This window comes from Procambarus clarkii, chromosome 52 (assembly GCF_040958095.1).
Source record: "Procambarus clarkii isolate CNS0578487 chromosome 52, FALCON_Pclarkii_2.0, whole genome shotgun sequence".
NCBI classification, from domain to species: Eukaryota; Metazoa; Arthropoda; class Malacostraca; order Decapoda; family Cambaridae; genus Procambarus; species Procambarus clarkii.
Window position 1 is genome coordinate 947,320 of NC_091201.1, and position 6,876 is coordinate 954,195.

Genomic DNA, 6,876 nt, shown 5'->3' on the forward strand with positions numbered 1-6,876 from the left:
TTGTTTTTTATCATTTGTATTGAAAACAACATTGTCATATGTCTTTTCTTAGATCTAAATAATACGAAACCTCGCTCTATGATTTGAAGTTAAAACCCTCATATATGGTAAAATAGTGACTTTTTTCACGTTTTTCATGCAGTGTGATTTTACGTATATATATACGTTTTTTACCAATATTTCGATACTATTTCATGTAGTATCACGATATGTGATTTGGTCTTCAAATCTCAGAATTTCGCATAATATTGCATTTTAAGCAAGTTTTCTTGCATTTTGTTTCGTACGAAAAATCATCGAATTTAGCAATATTTTGACGTTTATCATCCACTTTTCCTCTATGTGCTTTAAACAAAATATCATCGAATTAGGCAATATTTTGCCGTTTTTCCACGTTTTTGTGAATTTTCAGTTTATGGGTTTATTTCATTATATATACGATAAAAATGATGCAAACACATAATTGATTAGATAATAACCTTAAATACTTCATTTTCAATCATCTATTTGTTTCTCGTTAAAATACTGTGTAAGATATTGAAAAGGGGAGAAGTTCGGTTTTTATTGCATATATTGACGTTTCAGCCGGATAAGAGCGGTTTTACGTGTACATCTTCCATCGGTAAAAAACACCGAAAATCAAGAACTTTTTAGTTAATGCTAATGAAAACACATTGTTTTTTATCATTTGTATTGGAAACAACATTGTCATATGTCTTTTCTTAGATCTAAAACATACGAAACCTCGCTCTATGATTTGAAGTTAAAACCCTCATGTATGGTAAAATAGTGAACTTTTTCACGTTTTTCATGTTGTGTGATTTTACGTAAAAATATACGTTTTTACCAATATTTCGATACTATTTCATGTAGTATCACGATATGTGATTTGGCCTTCATATCTCAGAATTTCGCATAATATTGCATTTTAAGCAAGTTTTCTTGCATTTTGTTTTGTACGAAAAATCGTCAAATTTAGCAATATTTCGACGTTTATCACCTCCTTTTCCTTTATGTGATTTAAACAAAATATGATCGAATTAGGCAATATTTTGCCGTTTTTCAACGTTTTTGTGAATTTTCAGTCTATGGGTATTAATTCATTATATATACGATAAAAATGATGCAAACACATAATTGATTAGATAATAACCTTAAATACTTCATTTTCAATCATCTATTTGTTTCTCGTTAAAATACTGTGTAAGATATTGAAAAGGGGAGAAGTTCGGTTTTTATTGCATATATCGACGTTTCAGCTATATTAGAGCGGTTTTACGTGTACATCTTCCATCGATAATAGAAACGGAAAATCAAGAACATTTTAGTTAATGCTAATGAAAACACATTGTTTTTTATCATTTGTATTGGAAACAACATTGTCATATGTCTTTTCTTAGATCTAAATAATACGAAACCTCGCTCTATGATTTGAAGTTAAAATCCTCATATATGGTAAAATAGTGACTTTTTTCACGTTTTTCATGTAGTGTGATTTTACGTAAATATATACGTTTTTACCAATATTTCGATACTATTTCATGTAGTATTACGATATGTGATTTGGCCTTCAAATCTCAGAATTTCGCATAATATTGCATTTTAAGCAAGTTTTCTTGCATTTTGTTTTGTACGAAAAATCGTCGAATTTAGCAATATTTTGACGTTTATCATCTCCTTTTCCTTTATGTGATTTAAACAAAATATCATCGAATTAGGCAATATTTTGCCGTTTTTCCACGTTTTTGTGAATTTTCAGTCTATGGGTATTATTCATTATATATACGAAAAAAATGATGCAAACACATAATTGATTAGATAATAACCTTAAATACTTCATTTTCAATCATCTTTTGTTTCTCGTTAAAATACTGTGTAAGATATTAAAAATGGGAGAAGTTCGGTTTTTATTGCATATATCGACGTTTCAGCCGGATTAGAGCGGTTTTACGTGTACATCTTCCATCGGTAATATAAACCGAAAGTCAAGAACATTTTAGTTAATGCTAATGAAAACACACTGTTTTTTATCATTTGTATTGGAAACAACATTGTCATATGACTTTAATTAGATCTAAATAATACGAAACCTCGCTATATGATTTGAAGTTAAAACCCTCATATATGGTAAAATAGTGAACTTTTTCACGTTTTTCATGTGTGATTTTACGTAAAAATATACGTTTTTACCAATATTTCGATACTATTTCATGTAGTATCACGATATGTGATTTGGCCTTCAAATCTCAGAATTTCGCATAATATTGCAATTTAAGCAAGTTTTCTTGCATTTTGTTTTGTACGAAAAATCGTCGAATTTAGCAATATTTTGACGTTTATCATCTCCTTTTCCTTTATGTGATTTAAACAAAACATGATCGACTTAGGCAATACTTTGCCGTTTTTCAACGTTTTTGTGAATTTTCAGTCTATGGGTATTAATTCATTATATATACGATAAAAATGATGCAAACACATAATTGATTAGATAATAACCTTAAATACTTCATTTTCAATCATCTATTTGTTTCTCGTTAAAATACTGAGTAAGATATTGAAAAGGGGAGAAGTTCGGTTTTTATTGCATATGTCGACGTTTCAGCCGGATTAGAGCGGTTTTACGTGTACATCTTCCATCGGTAATATAAACGGAAAATCAAGAACATTTTAGTTTATTCTAATGAAAACACATTGTTTTTTATCATTTGTATTGAAAACAACATTGTCATATATCTTTTCTTGGATCTAAATAATACGAAACTTCGCTCTATGATTTGAAGTTAAAATCCTCAAATATTGTATAATAGTGACTTTTTCGTATTAATCATGTAGTTTGATATTACGTAAATATATTCATTTTTACCAATATTTCGATACTATTTCATGTAGTATCACGATATGTGATTTAGCCTTCAAGTCTCAGAATTTCGCAAAATATTGCATTTTAAGCAAGTTTTCTTGCATTTTGTTTCGTACGAAAAATCATCGAATTTAGCAATATTTTGACGTTTATCATCCACTTTTCCTCTATGTGATTTAAACAAAATATCATCGAATTAGGCAATATTTTGCCGTTTTTCCACGTTTTTGTGAATTTTCAGTTTATGGGTTTAATTCATTATATATACGATAAAAATAATGCAAACACATAATTGATTAGATAATAACCTTAAATACTTCATTTTCAATCATCTATTTGTTTCTCGTTAAAATACTGTGTAAGATATTGAAAAGGGGAGAAGTTCGGTTTTATTGCATATATCGACGTTTCAGCCGGATTAGAGCGGTTTTACGTGTACATCTTCCATGGGTAAAATAAACGGAAAATCAAGAATATTTTAGTTAATGCTAATGAAAACACATTGTTTTTTATCATTTGTATTGGAAACATCATTGTCATATGTCTTTTCTTGGATCTAAATAATGCGAAACTTCGCTCTATGATTTGAAGTTAAAATCCTCATATATGGTAAAATAGTGACTTTTTCACGTTTTTCATGTTGTGTGATTTTACGTAAATATATACGTTTTTACCAATATTTCGATACTATTTCATGTAGTATCACGATATGTGATTTGGCCTTCAAATCTCAGAATTTCGCATAATATTGCATTTTAAGCAAGTTTTCTTGCATTTTGTTTTGTACGAAAAATCGTCGAATTTAGCAATATTTTGACGTTTATCATCTCCTTTTCCTTTATGTGATTTAAACAAAATATCATCGAATTAGGCAATATTTTGCCGTTTTTCCACGTTTTTGTGAATTTTCAGTCTATGGGTATTATTCATTATATATACGAAAAAAATGATGCAAACACATAATTGATTAGATAATAACCTTAAATACTTCATTTTCAATCATCAATTTGTTTCTCGTTAAAATACTGTGTAAGATATTAAAAATGGGAGAAGTTCGGTTTTTATTGCATATATCGACGTTTCAGCCGGATTAGAGCGGTTTTACGTGTACATCTTCCATCGGTAATATAAACCGAAAGTCAAGAACATTTTAGTTAATGCTAATGAAAACACACTGTTTTTTATCATTTGTATTGGAAACAACATTGTCATATGACTTTAATTAGATCTAAATAATACGAAACCTCGCTATATGATTTGAAGTTAAAACCCTCATATATGGTAAAATAGTGAACTTTTTCACGTTTTTCATGTGTGATTTTACGTAAAAATATACGTTTTTACCAATATTTCGATACTATTTCATGTAGTATCACGATATGTGATTTGGCCTTCAAATCTCAGAATTTCGCATAATATTGCAATTTAAGCAAGTTTTCTTGCATTTTGTTTTGTACGAAAAATCGTCGAATTTAGCAATATTTTGACGTTTATCATCTCCTTTTCCTTTATGTGATTTAAACAAAACATGATCGACTTAGGCAATACTTTGCCGTTTTTCAACGTTTTTGTGAATTTTCAGTCTATGGGTATTAATTCATTATATATACGATAAAAATGATGCAAACACATAATTGATTAGATAATAACCTTAAATACTTCATTTTCAATCATCTATTTGTTTCTCGTTAAAATACTGAGTAAGATATTGAAAAGGGGAGAAGTTCGGTTTTTATTGCATATGTCGACGTTTCAGCCGGATTAGAGCGGTTTTACGTGTACATCTTCCATCGGTAATATAAACGGAAAATCAAGAACATTTTAGTTTATTCTAATGAAAACACATTGTTTTTTATCATTTGTATTGAAAACAACATTGTCATATATCTTTTCTTGGATCTAAATAATACGAAACTTCGCTCTATGATTTGAAGTTAAAATCCTCAAATATTGTATAATAGTGACTTTTTCGTATTAATCATGTAGTTTGATATTACGTAAATATATTCATTTTTACCAATATTTCGATACTATTTCATGTAGTATCACGATATGTGATTTAGCCTTCAAGTCTCAGAATTTCGCAAAATATTGCATTTTAAGCAAGTTTTCTTGCATTTTGTTTCGTACGAAAAATCATCGAATTTAGCAATATTTTGACGTTTATCATCCACTTTTCCTCTATGTGATTTAAACAAAATATCATCGAATTAGGCAATATTTTGCCGTTTTTCCACGTTTTTGTGAATTTTCAGTTTATGGGTTTAATTCATTATATATACGATAAAAATAATGCAAACACATAATTGATTAGATAATAACCTTAAATACTTCATTTTCAATCATCTATTTGTTTCTCGTTAAAATACTGTGTAAGATATTGAAAAGGGGAGAAGTTCGGTTTTATTGCATATATCGACGTTTCAGCCGGATTAGAGCGGTTTTACGTGTACATCTTCCATGGGTAAAATAAACGGAAAATCAAGAATATTTTAGTTAATGCTAATGAAAACACATTGTTTTTTATCATTTGTATTGGAAACATCATTGTCATATGTCTTTTCTTGGATCTAAATAATGCGAAACTTCGCTCTATGATTTGAAGTTAAAATCCTCATATATGGTAAAATAGTGACTTTTTCACGTTTTTCATGTTGTGTGATTTTACGTAAATATATACGTTTTTACCAATATTTCGATACTATTTCATGTAGTATCACGATATGTGATTTGGCCTTCAAATCTCAGAATTTCGCATAATATTGCATTTTAAGCAAGTTTTCTTGCATTTTGTTTTGTACGAAAAATCGTCGAATTTAGCAATATTTTGACGTTTATCATCTCCTTTTCCTTTATGTGATTTAAACAAAATATCATCGAATTAGGCAATATTTTGCCGTTTTTCCACGTTTTTGTGAATTTTCAGTCTATGGGTATTATTCATTATATATACGAAAAAAATGATGCAAACACATAATTGATTAGATAATAACCTTAAATACTTCATTTTCAATCATCTTTTGTTTCTCGTTAAAATACTGTGTAAGATATTAAAAATGGGAGAAGTTCGGTTTTTATTGCATATATCGACGTTTCAGCCGGATTAGAGCGGTTTTACGTGTACATCTTCCATCGGTAATATAAACCGAAAGTCAAGAACATTTTAGTTAATGCTAATGAAAACACACTGTTTTTTATCATTTGTATTGGAAACAACATTGTCATATGACTTTAATTAGATCTAAATAATACGAAACCTCGCTATATGATTTGAAGTTAAAACCCTCATATATGGTAAAATAGTGAACTTTTTCACGTTTTTCATGTGTGATTTTACGTAAAAATATACGTTTTTACCAATATTTCGATACTATTTCATGTAGTATCACGATATGTGATTTGGCCTTCAAATCTCAGAATTTCGCATAATATTGCAATTTAAGCAAGTTTTCTTGCATTTTGTTTTGTACGAAAAATCGTCGAATTTAGCAATATTTTGACGTTTATCATCTCCTTTTCCTTTATGTGATTTAAACAAAACATGATCGACTTAGGCAATACTTTGCCGTTTTTCAACGTTTTTGTGAATTTTCAGTCTATGGGTATTAATTCATTATATATACGATAAAAATGATGCAAACACATAATTGATTAGATAATAACCTTAAATACTTCATTTTCAATCATCTATTTGTTTCTCGTTAAAATACTGAGTAAGATATTGAAAAGGGGAGAAGTTCGGTTTTTATTGCATATGTCGACGTTTCAGCCGGATTAGAGCGGTTTTACGTGTACATCTTCCATCGGTAATATAAACGGAAAATCAAGAACATTTTAGTTTATTCTAATGAAAACACATTGTTTTTTATCATTTGTATTGAAAACAACATTGTCATATATCTTTTCTTGGATCTAAATAATACGAAACTTCGCTCTATGATTTGAAGTTAAAATCCTCAAATATTGTATAATAGTGACTTTTTCGTATTAATCATGTAGTTTGATATTACGTAAAT